Source organism: Dipodomys ordii, unplaced genomic scaffold (genome assembly GCF_000151885.1).
Source record: "Dipodomys ordii isolate 6190 unplaced genomic scaffold, Dord_2.0 Scaffold1, whole genome shotgun sequence".
NCBI classification, from domain to species: Eukaryota; Metazoa; Chordata; class Mammalia; order Rodentia; family Heteromyidae; genus Dipodomys; species Dipodomys ordii.
Window position 1 is genome coordinate 24,881,925 of NW_012267217.1, and position 16,044 is coordinate 24,897,968.

At 41.7% G+C, this 16,044-nt stretch overlaps 1 protein-coding gene across 2 annotated transcripts in view; it reads left to right on the top strand.

Moving 5' to 3' along the window:
- Nucleotides 1–16,044, top strand: part of Lrch1 (leucine-rich repeats and calponin homology (CH) domain containing 1) — a 167,005-nt gene that overhangs the window by 975 nt on the left and 149,986 nt on the right. The window contains exon 1 of one of the 2 annotated variants that reach the window (XM_013010377.1): nucleotides 1,076–1,142. The exons of the other annotated variant lie outside the window; for it this stretch is intronic. The gene's annotated coding sequence lies outside the window, so the exon portion shown is untranslated. Of the gene's footprint in view, nucleotides 1–1,075; nucleotides 1,143–16,044 lie in introns of those variants that run through there. 2 annotated transcript variants of the gene reach the window in all.

Genomic DNA, 16,044 nt, shown 5'->3' on the forward strand with positions numbered 1-16,044 from the left:
TGGCGGCCCTGCGTCTGTGCGAGCACCGCCGTCGCCGCGGCTCGTCGCGGCTCCCAGCCGCCGCCTGTCGCCTTCGGAAGCCATCGACTCCTGGCTGTTCACCAAGCCGCCCAACTCCCCGGGTTGGACTCGCGGGTTCTCGGTGAACCCCGACCTTGGTGGTGTCCCCCCTCCTCCACACCTCCCCTGGCCGAGCGGCATGGCGTTAGTCAATGAAAAGTTAATTAAAGCGAGCCGGTTTGCCTGCGTGAGCCCGGCAAGTTGCAACTCGCGCCCGTGAGCAGCCAGCGATTTCAAGTTATGTCATGTGTTGACATATTTCGGAGACGTCTGCTCGCTCTTCGGTCGTTGGGGTTTGTGGGCGCGGGATCCATAAACAGGAAGGAGGCGGGTGCGCTGGGATGGGGGGGGCGGAGGAGGAGAGGTGGGGGGGGGTCCTTGGGATCCGTACAGAACTGACTTGGTTTCCGACCATCTGGTTCCGCTCCTCGGAAGCCAGGGCTGGCATCCTGGCGGGCGCCCAGCGTTTTCCACGGTAATGGGTGCCCCCATTTTGGAGACACTACCCAGACCTCTCCTGTCATCGCCTTTTGGGACGAGTGTCAAACCCCTCCGGGATTGCTGTAGAGCTCAGCTCAGGGTCTCCAGGCCGTCTGCCCTACGGGATGAAGGAGGGGGAGCAGGGGAGTCCACCTGAGTGGCTTTTAGGAGGCCCTTTTAGGCCCCTCCTTTAATTCAGTAAACGTTTATAGGGCCCTAATGAATATTTAGAGATTTGTGTTGAGGGAAGGCAAAACCCAAACCAAACACACCCCCCCACCCCCATTAAACTTTGATGTTTGGATTTAGGGATATTTGGGAATGAGCCACAAAAAGGGAATTTCCAGAGTGGAGGTCTTAACAGCTGGGGGGAGGCTGTTCTGACAGGACTTCTTCGTTACATCTTCTCACTCAGAAGTTATTCCCCGAATCCCCTGAATGGTTAACTTAAACACATCTGGTATTAAATTCTGCTCCCCTAGTGTACCACGAATTGTGGAATGACTGTGTAGGTCTACAGAACATAGAGGCAGGTGTGACCAGAAGTAATAGGTGTTTGTACAGTGCAGACGTCTACGCGGACTGTCTGAGGTTCTAGAAAGGTAAAAGGAAGTTCTTACATTTGGTTTGCCTTGGGAATGTGAATTGAAGAAAGATATTGTTAAGGAGTGGATGGGGGTATATCTTCATTGTCATTTTCAGTTATCCATAAACTGGAAAGACTATAAATAGACTATAAATAGAGACCTTGTCCAGGCAAGAATACTGAAACATGGCATAGAAAATACTCAGAGATATCACACTAGTTGGTGAACTTAAGGCCTCTGCTTGGTTGACATTACTTTGAGAAGACAGTAAGTGCTTTAAAAGCAGGAACCTCTGTTTTCTGATAAAATCTAGCTGTGTGAGATGGACGCTTAAACCTTGTCTCCTCTTTGCTTGCTTATGGCCAGCTTGGGTTGTGGATTTTGTTGGATTTTAATTCCGAGTCTCCCTTGCTCATATTTAGTGATTAGAAAATTCTAACTAGTCAAATTTAAAGGCTCTATGTTAATTGCTCCAATCTGGGACAGAGGGACAAATTTATAGAAACTTAAGACAACCCACTAGTATTCAGTGTTGACAATTCCTACATCTTCAGTTCTAGAACAATGGAAAGTTTCAGTAGTAATATATTCACTAAAGATAGCTTACAGAATGTCTCTTCAAATCAGAATCACACACAAAGATCCTTAAAGGTCTTCACATAAACTTTGCAAGACAGAACCACATAGAAAGTTTATTTTTTTTTCTCCCTGTGAAGTTGTATAGTACAGGCCATTTGGTTTATGCCTTGTAAAAAGTACCTTTTGGCAGTCACCTCCTCAGAATTGCACTCTTGGGCATTGTAGAGGATCTGAAAAGAGTTGGAAAATAAGGTGTAAACACAGAAAAATAAAGGCCCTGAGCTGCTCAGTAGAGGTCCAGGTTGTCACTCAGATGCATAGGAAAAAAATGTCTCAGGCTCTTATTCAAAGCCTATTAGTTTATATATTTCTCAGTCAAAGTAAGTTTTGCTGTGAGATTCTAGTCTTTTAGCGGATGAGAACGTGAAAGTGCAGAGGTAGCACTGCCCCAGAGGGACCAGACAGCTGTGATTAGGCCTGACTGTGTGCACTTGGTATGTGCTGAATATTTGGTCCGCATTGTCCTCACTAGGAGCACCTCACTCACCAGTGGGGAGACCAGGATGAAGAAAAGTTAGATAAAATACTCAAGATTATATATTTTATTGCCTGGGAACCAGTGTTCCCAGTGTTTATGGTCTTGAACATCTCCTGTGAAGCCTGAGGGAATAGGTTGGGAGGTAAAAAATTGCAAAGAGTCTCTGGATGTTCGTTCATCCTTCATTCATCTCCCAAGTATCTACTGTGCTCCATCCACTGTTGTGGATTACAGTACAGCAATGACCCACCGAGAATTCCTGTATTGTCTCTCCTATGAAATTTTCATCCTTAATATCTGAGGGAATATGGTTCCAAGAGGAGGTCAGGGCGGAGGAAAACCAGGAATGCTCAAGGTAAATAGAGTTCAGTGGTGGATTGTGGATGTTTGATTTATCTTTCCCATAAAGCTGCCTGACTGGTGCTAAACGCATGCTGCCTTTCAACAGATCTCACATTTTCACTTCATCACTTCACTTAAGCACATTTGCCTCTACTTTGATTTTATTAGAGCGTCATTTGTTCTTTAGGAGAAATCTTAAGGGCAGAGAAGCAGCAAGCAGATCATACAGTGATTTAAACAAAACAGGGATCTATGGACTGAGAGCATTTTTTGGAAATTTAAATTTTTTTGAAATTTCTTTTGAATTTAAAAACTTTATGATTTTTTTGGACCATGCTTGGTCAAACCCATGTGTAACAAATCTGTGAATAAGGTGGGCTTGCTTCTACGGTTGGAAGGAGGGATGGAGAGATAAGTGAGATGATTTTGTAGGATAAGTAGGGGGAGTTTTAAAATGATGCAGTAGTCCAATTTACATAGACTTTAGCTGGATTGTAGCAAGAACATAAATGACTAGTAAATATAAACTGAAGCATAAAATTGGGTCAGATAAGAAGAGGTACACAGATAAGCACATCAGTAAAGCAACTTAAAAAAAAAAGTAGTGTCATTTCAAATGGAGAAGTTCAAAAGGGGTTTGTGTAATTGAAATAAAGAAGCCTAGGGCTGGCAATGTGGCGTAGTGGTAGAGTACTTGCTGAGCATACATGAAGCCCTGGGTTTGATTCCTCAGTAACACATAAACAGAAAAGCCCAGAAGTGGCTCTGTGGCTCAAGGGATAGCATGCTAGCCTTGAGCAAAAGAAGCTCAGGGACAGTGCCCAGGCCCTGAGTTCAAGCCCCAGGGCTGGCATAAACAAACAAACAAACAAAAACCTGAATCAGGAGGGAGAAAAGTAATGTAGGCTGACTGCCTGAAGTTCTAAGAAGGTAAAGGAAGTTCTTGAACTTGCTTGACCTTGGGGAATGTGAATTGAAGAACAGTATTGTTAAATAGTGGACAGGGTATATCTTCATTGTTGTTTTGAGTTGTCTGTTTGCTGGAAAGAGTATATAGGAAATGCAGAGCTTGTCCAGGCAAGAATGGTATAAAAAATACTCATTGAAAATATGTGTGTATGTGTATATATGTTTGCTACATACTAGGAAAGTTCTCTACTGAGTTTGGGAGTGGGGAGTTCCATAGTAAATGATCCTCAAGAAACAGTTCCAGGAAGCTACTGGAGCTGAGGCAGATAACGGTAAGTTTCCACTATAGTACTGATAGGCATTGTGTGCAGAATTTGGAGGAAAGGTCATTTCTGTGAAGATGGTTAGGGAAGACTTCCACAGCAGAGGCAGGATTCAGATCAGGTTTTGCAGGATAGGCAGGATTTGGATTAGAGTGCCCATGGTCATTTTGTGGTGGCTGGAAAGACAGTTGCAAGATGTGGATACTCATAAAACATCATGTTGGAAATGAACTTTACAGCTCGGGGGTGGGGGAGGCGTTGGAGGAGGGAAAGTGGGAGAAAAGCAAGGGGTAACAATATTCGACAAGAAATGTACTCACTACCTTATGTATGTAACTGTAATGTCTTATACATCACCTTGCCAATAAAATTAATAATAAAAAGAAAAGCTAACTAGAAAATACATGCAAAATTATGCAAGCTAATATTTTTTTACCATATAGTCAAATGTTAGGTTTACTTGATTCTCATAATAAGAACATTAACAAAAAGATGTGGGGTGAAACACTGTCACTAAGATTCTAAGACTCTAGGCATAAAAGCCTGTCCTCAGGTGTGTCCTCCCACTCCACAGCTTAGGACTTTTAGGATGTTTTGTTAGAGGATTCTGGAAGTGGTTGCAGCTTGTAGGACTAGCATTCTAATCTGCCTGAGCTGTTGATCTGCAGTACCTATCTAGACTCGAAGATTTTTTTCCCCTGTGATTTTTAGATAGTCTTATCTGCTGGATTCTTTTTTTTTTTTTTTTTGGTACTGGTACTAGGACTTGAACTCAGGGCCTACATGCTATCTCTCAGATTTTTCCACTTTAGGATGATGCTTTACCACTAGATCCACAGCTCCACTTCTGGCTTTTGATGATTAATTGGAGATAAGAATCTCAGGACTTTCCTGCCCGGGCTGGCTTTGAACTGTGGTCCTCAGATCTCAGCCTCCTGAGTAGCTAGGATTGTAAGTGTGAGCCATTAGCACCCGGCTTACCTGCTGGATTCTAACTTTTCTCCAACTCCCATCCTCTCGCCGTCGAGATCCACTGGTCCAGGTAAAGCCATCGGTCTACTTTTGATAACATGCTTTGTTACGTAATTTGAAAAGATTTCTTACTATTAAGTGCAATGAAAATCCACATATGTTTTCTTAAAATCTGTGTTCTTTTGTAGTTACCATTATTTTCCTGCTATTAGTTATTAATGTTCACTGTCACTCACATCTGTAGTAGTTACTATTGAGTAAATGTCTGTGTTCATTACATGTATTCCAGATTCCATCCATCCATACACTAGTAGTTGTATCCTTCCCTTTCTCATTCATATTTCTTCTGCGGTGCATTTTTCCTTGTTAATGTAGATGGGACTTCTGTTGTTTAAAGCTTTTAGAACCATCATGACTCAGTATATACAGTCATGTCTTTTATGTGACTCTGGCATGTCAGAAACAATTTCTATCACCATGCATGCTTGTCTTATCATTTGCATCATGGTTACTTTCTTGAAAAGACAAGAGCAGACCAAAAATCGTATTTCTAGAATAATAACATGCTGTTATAGGCCAGGAAACATCTGGGGATTTTTGTCCATGCTAATTTACAGTAGAACAAGTTTGGTCTTTGTCATTAAACACATTCTGCCAAATAGTTAGCAGTCATTGAAATATCTTATTTGATTTTTGGAAGGTGAGATACCAGTTAACAGTTTTTACTTGAATTACTTACTAAGAATGTTTCTGAGTTGCCTCAGCAACTTAGAAAACAGTAAGGTTTTGATACAGCATTTAAAGGGTGGGTAGATGCCTTTTTGAAAATCCACACTAATGAAGATCAGTTCAAAGGTCCACTTCCTGGCCCTCTCAGTCCTCATGTGTGCAAAGGCCTTTTCTGCCCCATTACTCAATTTCATTGTTGCTTATATTTACATGTAAGTTGTTCCCGCTCTTGCTGGTGTTTTTGTATCCTCTGATTCCCTTCTACCTACAGTCCTTTGGGGGAAAAATTGAAGCTGGGTAGTATTTCTCTACAGTTACTGTTTCTCCTCAGGTGCTGTATGATGAGTAGGTGCTTTTCCCAGAGACTTAGTAAATTAAACTAAATGGCAAAAATGATACAACTTTACTTAAGGTGATTATGGGTTCTTGAAGCCACAACACTTGAGCTTTTAGTGTGAGTCTCACAAAAACTTTTATGAGGCAACTTGGCAGATTTTGTTGAGCTTTTTTTTTCTTTGTTTTTTTTGAAAGTTGGCATTGGATGAACCTGGCCTGGGCTTAGGTCTGGTAATACTGCTGACTTGCCCACCGATGTGGGGACTACTTTAATGGTTGTGTCACTAGCTAGGATGAAGGTGATTTGGTGTTAATTGTAGAGACTGTTTCAGGTTACAAAATTAGAATCTATCATAAAAGTTGAAAGTTAAGAGACAAAACTCATTCCCTATTTATATAAGGAATGCTTTTACTTAGGCATAGCCTAGTTTCTGATATTACTCCTATTCTTTTGTTGCATGGAATACTTTTTTTTTGCACCATAATTTTACTGTGATAGTTGTGTGTGTGTATGTGTGTGTGTGTGTGAAAGAGAGAGAGAGAGAGAGTTGGAGAGATAGAGGAATACTTTAATAAAACAACGCAATGAGTTAACAAACAAAAAAAAGAATGCAAGAATGAAAAGACAAGAAATAATAGAGAAGTCAGAATTCTCAGTAAGACTTAGTTTAAGAAACTGAGGCCTAACAAAATAGACTCAAGTAAGAAATATGTTATTCTTCATTTTAATTGAGGAGTTAGGGATATTGCTTTCATATACTGTAGTAAGAAATAGTGCATTTGGAAACCGTCTGTTCCCACAAAGTTATTCAAAAATAAAGTGAGACTGTTTACATGAGTGGAAAGTTGATGAACTGTGAGAATTTGGCTTTTCTCTTGCTTACCCCAGCAATGCAAGAGAGGGAAATGCCTTTTTAGTCACATTTCTGCGTATATTCTTATTTTTTTTTTTACCAACTCTCTTTTCCCTTGTTCACCAAAAAGAAGGATATTGCTAGGGGAGGAGGAGGCTTAGATAAGAGAATAGTATGTTTGATTTAACAGAAGTACTTCATTTTTTTCTTAAAAAGAAATGACTTTTTATGTCAGTGTGATTTTGATGCTGAAGCAGCTCTATTTTTGGTACCCGAAAGTCTCAAAACTTTTTTTTGTTGTTGTTGGTTTATTTAGGAGTAGTATTGGAATTTGAACCTAAGGCCTATCGTGAGATAGGCAAACCATTCTACAAATTTTGCCACATTCTCAGCCCTTTTAAACGACAGAAGTTTATTTATTTATTTATTTATTTTATTGGAGTTAAAGTCAAGGCCTTGCACTCAATAGGAGGTGCTCTACTACTCTAGCCCTTTTTATTTTTGTTGTATTTCTAAATAGGGTCTTGCTCTTTTTGAGGATGGGGGGGGGAGGTTGGAGTTGGTTTAGATCGCAGTCCTCCTATTTACCCTTTCTATGTATCAGATGATACATAGTTACCAGTGCACCTAGCTTTTTATTGGTTGAAATAAAGGTCTCATGAACTTCTTTGCCTAGGCTGGCCTTGGGTCAGGATCAGCTATGATTATAGGCATAAGCCACCATATTTGACTGTGGCAGAACATTTTTTAAAAAGTGATCAGAGAGGGTTATTTGACAGTGGATTTTTCTTAATGCTTTTCTTTCTTCTGCTCTTTTCAGTAATCCCTGTGCTAGGTTGGTTAGCTACCTCAGAAGGGCATGAAATGAAACAGAACAAGAGGCCTTTACCTTAATAGTTCTTGAATTTCTTCTCTGCACCGGGAGGACAGAAAGAGGCTCCCATTTTAGTTTTTTTCTAACTCTGTGGCTGACTGTGTGGCTTTCTTTCTTGACAGCTGACCCCTGAAGTGTGGTATATACGGTTTTGCTTCAGGCTGTGTTCCTTTCATATTCTTATCTATTTTTGGTGTTTATGTGGTTCAGCATGAATGTGTCTTATAGCATCAGTACGCCTGACCTGGTCCACTTTAGCTTAGCTCTGATTTAACTCCTTTTATATCTGCAGGCAACAGAACCAATTTGAAGATAGCATCGTGAAAAAACAATGGGACTTTCCCTCTCCTAGATTGTCTTCATTTTGCTTTTCCAAGTTGTGCACCTCATGTTCCCATTCTTTACCACCTTATGGGGTTCTGTGTACCCCACTTTTCATCCTGTTTCAGTCTTATGGAAACAAGTTGCCCCTTCTTGTGTGTGTCAGCATTGAAGTGAACACAGCCCAAGGCATCTTTGTAGTATTTCCTTGTGTGTTTTGCACTATATTGCCCCTCCCCCTTCCCTTTTTTGGTACAGTAATTTCCCTTATGCATGGTTTTGCTTCCATGGTTTTGGTTACCTGCATTTACAATTACCTGTGGTTAACCATAATTCAAAACTATTCAATTGGAAATTCCGGAAAGAAACGAGTCGTACATGAAAATGATGAAATCTAGCACCATCCTACTTGGGACATGAATTGTACTTTTGTACATTGTATCCATTCACTATATGCTACCTGCCCATGACTCACTTAGAAGCCTTCTTGCTCATCAGATTGGCTGATGAAGTAAGTTAGGGCTTGTGTTCACAACAGCCCTTATGGAATAGCCTAAGGCAACATCACAGTAAGTCTCATAGGCATTGCGTCACTACACAAAATTAGTAGAAGAGTGAATGTGATACAAGAGGATACTGGAGAAAGAGAAAGGTCACATTCATATGTTATTATACTATATTGTCCTAGTTGTTTTATTTTGTTAATTTCTTAATGTACCTCATCTATTGATTAAACTTTGTCATAGATAGGTATGTGTGGGATGAGACAGTGCAGATAGAGGTGTCAGAACTAAGCCATGTTTTCAGGCATCCACAGGGGCCCTGAGTGTTCCCCTGTCATTGAAGGGGGGTGTGTGTGCCTGTATTTTACCCAGTGCAGGCTTTCTCTCTTTTATTGGCCTGTGAGATGGGCTGTACAGGGACTTTTCCTGATTGACACAAATGCTTTCTATTTCTAGCATGGAAAGAGCTAGATAATCAACACTGTTTATCCATCTTCATGATTTTGCCATTTGCATTCCTTATCTTGAATCTACCCTGAAGCCCTTTCTTCTTTTTCCCTATGAGTTGATCTGAGTTGACTTTTTTAGACCTGACTTTATTTTTCTCATATTACATGTTTTCTTTTCAGTATTTCAGAATTTCTCACTATTACCCACTGTCTTAGTCTGCTGGGGCAGCCATGACAGAATTCCATATACTGGATTTAAAAATTGGATGTCACCTGGCACCAGTGGCTTATGTTTATAGTCTTAGCTATTTAGGAGGTTGAGATCTGAGGATTGCATTTCAAAGCCAACCCAAGCAGGAAAGTCTGAGACTATAATCTCCAATTAACTACCAAAAAAGCCGGAAGTGGAGCTGAGGTTTTTGTGGTAGAGTGCTAGCCTTGAGCAAAAAAGCTCAGGGATAGTTGTTCCCACGGTCTGAATTCAAGCCCCAGGACTTGTATAAAAAAACAAAAAGTCAAGAGACTTTTTGGGTGCCTATGGCTCATGCCTGTAATCCTAGCTACTCAGGAGGCAAAGCTGTGAGGGTCACTTTTCAGATGCAGTCCAGGTGGACAGATGTGAGAGACTCTTATCTTCAATTAACCAACAAAAAGCCAGAAATGGAAATGTGGCTTGAGTGGTAGAGCACCAACCTTGAGCAAAGAAGCTAAGAGACAGTTCCCAGGGCCTGATTTCCAGTTCTAGTATTGGTTAAATTTTTTTTTTGAATATGTTGAGTCTAAAAGACCTGAGTCCAAATCTTGCCTTTCTCTATCATAATGTGTCACTTGGGTAAAATAACTTAAGCCCTAAGCATTGTTTTTCTCACCTGAAAGATGGGAATAATAACAGTACTCACCTGGTAGAGTTGTTAGTGTGTGCTTATGTATAAGAACAGACAGTTATGTCCAGTGCTTTTCTGGTGCCAGGTTTTTATTCAAGTGCCTTATATGTGAATACAGATATTCAATATATTTAATACATTTGTTACTTTATTGCTTACCTGGTGTTCTGTTTTAGCCATTGTTAGCTATGCCTTTCTGTTGAAGCCTGAAAGAGAAGGGTTTAAAAACCTAGAAGCCATCTTTTTTTTTTTTTTTTAATCTCTCTCACTTAATTGCAGAGGACCTGAGGCCCAGAGTGTTACTCATTTGGCCAAGGTCATCCAAAGTCAAGGGGTATAGGGTGCCAGGGCCAGCCAGAGTTTCATGGTGCCATATTGAAGAGCTTCTCTTGTGCTGCATAGGAATGGATGAAGACTTCTGTCTCTTTCTAGAGTTCTCAGGTCACCCATGTAGCAGGACCCTCTGAAAGAACAAAAAGTACTATCAAATCTTCACTAACATCTGGATCAAAGCTGGGGAGAATGTAAGTAAGACCAACAGTACTTGTCAGCTAAACATGTTGGTTTAGAATTTTACTGCCTGTGGTTTGGGAGACATGTATGGGCCCCTTGTAAATTAGATTCCAAGCACTAAACACAGCCATCTTGGGCAGACCCTGACTTTCCAACTAGAGGCCACAAACGTCTTTTAGATCCATCTTTGTGTTGTAGAACTTGGAAGTTATTTTCCTGTGGAAAGACATAGTAACTGGGTGTTTAGTTTTGTGCCAACCCAGCTTTCATGTTCTTGGTGGTTTCTTACTGTGTTTTGGGAAAGTACAAACTCAGTTCTGACATGGTATCCTGAGGTCTAAGGAGTGGGTACCATTCCACAAACTTGGCTTCTGCATATGAAAGATGGTTCTCCCCTCAGCCATTCCTCCCAGGGATCAGAGGGTCCCCACTCTTCTCCCTGTCCCTTTGATGGGAGGGTCCAGTGCCTGGGGGAACCTTCTACACTGGAATGGAGAAGCCAGGGTTGGCATAAATCAGGCTCTCTGGTTGGTTGCGCAAAGAGGATTGGGTGAGCCAACTGAGATTCACATACTTCTGTAGTTAATTTTTATTTCTTGCATAAAGTCACCCTGTTTATTCTAAAATAGGAGGCAAATTATTGAATCTCTGTGAAGCTGTGGGTTGTAATTTGTTAAATAGCTAAAATGCTCCTTCTTGCTTGAGTGCTGTGTTGAGTCATGAGGTAACATAAAGTACTTAGGGCAAGTCTGGTCCTGATAAAGTGATGGACAGGAGTCCTTGATACCCATGGGGGTTATGTGGTGCAATTGTCTTCAGTTGCATCAATAAATTGGAAGTTGTGAACTTACCATTGGCATATGAAGTGAACTGTGATTTGGTCCTGGCTCCACAGGAACTGAGTGAGCTTTACTTCCCTGTGTCTTAGTTTCCTCATTGTAAAATTGGAGACGATAACCCTAGTATTATTGTGGGCAGTAAATAAATGTATATTCATATACCGTACACATACATGTGATTTCCTCCCCCCCCCAAAAAAAAATCAGGTACTTAGTTAAGTGCCTGGCACTGATTTTGCCATTATCCCAAGATTTCCTATCTTTAGAAAAAAATATGCAGTCTCACAAGGTGTAGGAAAAGTAATTACCTAGAAATATTGTGACATTAATAAAATAATCACACCATTCAGACAAGCTGGGTGTGTGCGCCTGAGTGTGTGTGTAGGTGTTACTGCTATTTTCTGATAGTCTTGGGAAGATGGCAGAGGAGGCAGTGTTTATTATTCTTCATGACAGGTACGCCTGGATGGTGAAATAGTTTTCCTTGGGTGACGCTGATGTCTTGTTATCCTTCCTCAGTTTGACAAAGGTTCCTGGGTCTCTCATTTGATTGTTACCTAGCTCCCCACCCCCACCCCAAGCTTTGGAGTTGACATATTAATGAAGACTGGGAGGTCCCAACATGAAATTTTCACAGTGAGAGTTCTGAGGTAATATACCCTAGTAGCACAGTAATGATGTATCGTAACTGAACAGTGACAGGTAATTGTAACCTAACTATAGTTGGGGAAATCTGATCTCTTTTTTTTTTTTTTTGGTGCTGATTCTGGTGCATGAACTTGGGGCCTCTGTTCTCTTGCGTAGCTTTTTCACTCAAAGATGGCACTCTGCCACATTTGCTTTTTTTTAGCTTTCTGGTGGTTAATTGGATCTAAGCTTCTCACAGACTTTTCTGCATTCTGGTCTTTCTGAAGTGGATTCATGGTTTCAGTGTGAGTTCTCTGTGGTGTTTCTGTGTCTCATATCCTTTCTCCCCGCTCTCTGCCTGAAGCCTGCTTGTAGTCTGTTAATAATGTGGTAAGTTGGATTGGAAGAGCTCCTTCATCTTTGGATAAAGGGGTTCAGCTTGTATCCTATCACTTTATGTGTAAAGTCTCCATGACTCTTACTTTCGAAGAGATCAGGAGGTCCCTGGACATCACCATAGCTGCTCTTGGCTGCTCATAAGTTGTGTCAGCCTACGTCTGAGCTGGGCAGTCTGGTTATACCTTTTGCTCTGGTCTATGTAATATTAGCACCCTGTTTTGACACACCTGGATTGGAGTAAGTTCTGAAGTCATCTCACACGTTTAACATGGTAGGTGGCAGATGTCATTTAAGACTTAAGTTGAAATGAAAACTAGGGAGACGGGATTTATCCGTGTCCCCCAGCCAGCTTCGTCACATCAGGTCCTGAACTGGACTAGTTATCCTGGTCATCTTTGTCATCTGTCTCCACTGCTGTCCTTTGAAAGAATTACAGTAGGTGGCTGGCTCCTTTTTGACTTTCATACCAAGAAAATCAGTAAGGCCCTTGACATTTGTTTTAGCTAGGAAAATAGAGTATTAGTTTTAAAATTGTGAAATATCAAACTTAGAGAAAGTAATCTATATACTTGTAGACATCAGTTCAATAACAATAATAAAACAAACCTAGGGACATGAAGCAGACAGACAGAACACGAGCTGGAGGTGAGGGGACCTTGCCTGGTGAGAGGCCACAGGGCTGGGGTGATGGGAATGACTTTTTTTGTGTGCATGTGTGCTGATCCTGGGGCTTGAACTCTAGGCTTAGGCGGTCCTCTAGCTTCTTTTGTGTTCAAGGATAGCACTGTACCACTTGAGCCGCAGTGCCACTTCTGGCTTTTTCTGAGTAGTTTATTGGAGATAAGAGTCTCTCAGATATTCCTCCCCGAGCTGGATTTAAACCGTGATCCTCAGATTTCAGCCTCCTAAGTAGCTAGGATTACAGGCTGAACCACCATTGCCAGGCTGATGACCTTTGTCTTGGTTGTAACCCTGGGTGCACAGGTGTGTGTGTTTGCTAGTACTCCATACTTAGAATGGGTATACTTTGTTGTACATAACCACATTTTTCTAGAGTAAAAAGACACCTCTGTAGACCTTACTTAGCAAGTAGAACATTTCCAGTAACTTGTTAGCTCTCTGCTTATTGCTGATTCTTCAATTGACAAATTGTTTGAGAACACAGAATAATGGGAGTTTTATGGCTGAATCAGTGCCTACTTTGAGAAGAGTATTTAAAAGACTATTTCTATGTTAGTAACCAAGATCTTCATTTTCTTTCTTTTGAAATAACATGTGACCACTGTGTAATGTTACTCATAAAATTCTCTGTTTATAACATGTACATTTTATTTGATTGATGAACGAAACTAATGCATAGGACCACTGGCATGATGTTACTAACCCAGTCCAAGGAAGCCTGCTGAATGCCAGCCACTATAGACGTGCTTTTATACCTCCCTCTCAGCCCATATGATAGGTATCACTTAATTTTCCTCACAGGCAAAACTAAGGCTTATCGATGCTAAGCAGCTTGTTCAGAACCTCCATACACAAGTGGAAAGGCCCGGGTCTGCACCCCAGTTGTCAGACTGAAACGTCCCACCAAGCATACCATGATTATGAGTTGCCCTTTGCTAGGCAAGTGGAGCACTTTGGCTGGCATCTCTGAGTGGATCCTGAGGCCCTGGGACCATGTGCCTATCTGTTCCTTCTAAGCCACAGCTGTGCCCTTGCACACTCCCTGCCCACACCCTCCTGCCTGCTGCCCAGGCTCAGCTGCTAGAGAGCAGGCATCTAGGGCCTCTGGAATCTGGCGCCACCCTGTTTATCTTCAGGTTCCTCTTACCCTCATCAAGGGCCTCCCTGGCTCCAGCTGCCTTTCTCTTTAATGGCGCCATATGTTCCAGGTTAAGTGCTTCTACTTTGCCTTTGATCATACCTTTCCTTTCCGCTTTGCATTTGCCAAATAAAAGAAGACAGAAACCAAAACAACAACAGACCCTCCAAGTTCTCCAGTCCCTGTCAGTTATCTCAAAATCCCAGCTCCTGCCTCTTCCTTGGTACCTCAGACCCCAGCCTCCCTCCCCCCACATTGTGGTTGGTAACATGCAATTTATAGTGCTTGAGGTCATTCTTAATTGAAATGTGGTGGTACAGTGTACTGTGGGGTTGAACATGCTAGGCAGGTGCTTCACCACTTGAGCCACGTTCCCAGGTCCTTTAGTTACTTTTCAGGTACAGTTTTGTGTTTTTGCCAAGGGCTGGCATCAGGCCGATATTTTTCTACACCCCCCTCCCCCATACCTCCTGCATACCTGAGATGCCTGATGTGTACCCATTCTGATGGGTACACGTTTGCTCAATTTCTGCCCAGGTTGGCCTAGAATTGTGAGCCTCTGGATCTCTGCTTCCTAAGTAGCTGGGATTACAAATGTTTAACCCCTGACCTGGTCAATATTAGTGTTATTTGTTGAGTCAACTATCGTACTTCATGTGTCTGTTCTCCCTTAACTGTCTTAGGAGACAAGTCCTCATTTTCTTTCCAGTTTCAAGAAATTTGAGGCCCAGAGAGGAATGCTCAAGATCTCATAGCTACTAAATGGCAAGATAGATTCAAATCATGTGACTACAGTTTGCAGATTCATTGCAAATGCCCCCGGGGGAACAGAAGAGAAATGGGACAGACTTTCATAGCACGTGGTGAAGGTGATGGGACAAAAATCTCACGTGGTCTTGGCCCTACTGCTAAAATCACCCACTCTCCAAAGGCTCTGTTGAAACAATTAGCTCCACATTACAAACCTGGTGTGCAGAGCGTTCTTCACTGTTCAGGAGAAACACCTTGCCATACTTCTACAATCTTTTCAGGGCCTGGCAACAGAAGCTCTTTTGATAATGTTAAAAACATGACCGTAGAGGCATCTTCAAGCAGGAAAGAGTAGAATTCGTGAAGTGTTGGATTTGTGGCTCTGTAGGAGACTGCTTGCCTGGGTAAAGACACACAAGGCCATGGGTTTGATTCCAGCACCCCAAACATAACAATGAATAAATAATGTTAATGAAAGAGAGTTGGGGTTTTAGAAGATGCATTGTAAAAACATGGACAAGGTGATACAGATCATTGAGCACAGCAACCACAGAAGGTTTACTCTTGGAGAAATTTATACTTCTGTTGTAATGCACGAGTGTCTAAGATTAAGGAATTGAGGCCTGGTGCTGCTGGCTCATACTGTAATCCTAGGTACTTTGGGTGCTGAGATCTGAAGATTGGCACTTGAAGCCAGCCTGGACAGGGAATTTGGTGAGATTCATTTCCAGTTAACCAGCAGAAAGCCAGAAGTGGGAGTGTTGCTTAAGTGGTAGAACATTAGCCATGAGCAAAAAAGCCAAGCAAGAATGTGAGGCTGAGTTCAAGTACCAGTTCTGGTGTATGTGTGTGCGCACTAAGTTAGGGTAGCTGATTTAATATCTCTGTTCAGATTCTTGAGGTGTTAAGTTGTTAGCCTTTTAGATTTGTCTTCCTATTGGCCATTTTGCTGCCCTCACTAACTGCTCTTCTCAAATACATAGTAAGTGGTAGTAGAGGATTGCCCTGGGCTTCCCACTGGTGAATTGTGCACTACTGTAGTTCACCTGAGAACTCATCCTGTGGGGCAATTGACTATTTTAAAAACTCCAAATTCTTCACATGTATTACAAGGGTGTGGTAGTGTATGTCTGCAACCCCAGCACTTAAGGAGGCTGAAGTGGGAGGATTGTGAATTTCATGCCATCCTGAGCTACACAGCAAGTTAGAAACAACCTGGGGCACACAGGGAGACCTTATCTCAAATAAAACACACCACTACCAATGAAACAAAACAAAAACCCCTCTGAATTACAAGAAAAAAAGGAACTTCTTTATGTTCCAAAATATATTAAGATTTGTTAGAATTTGGAAGATT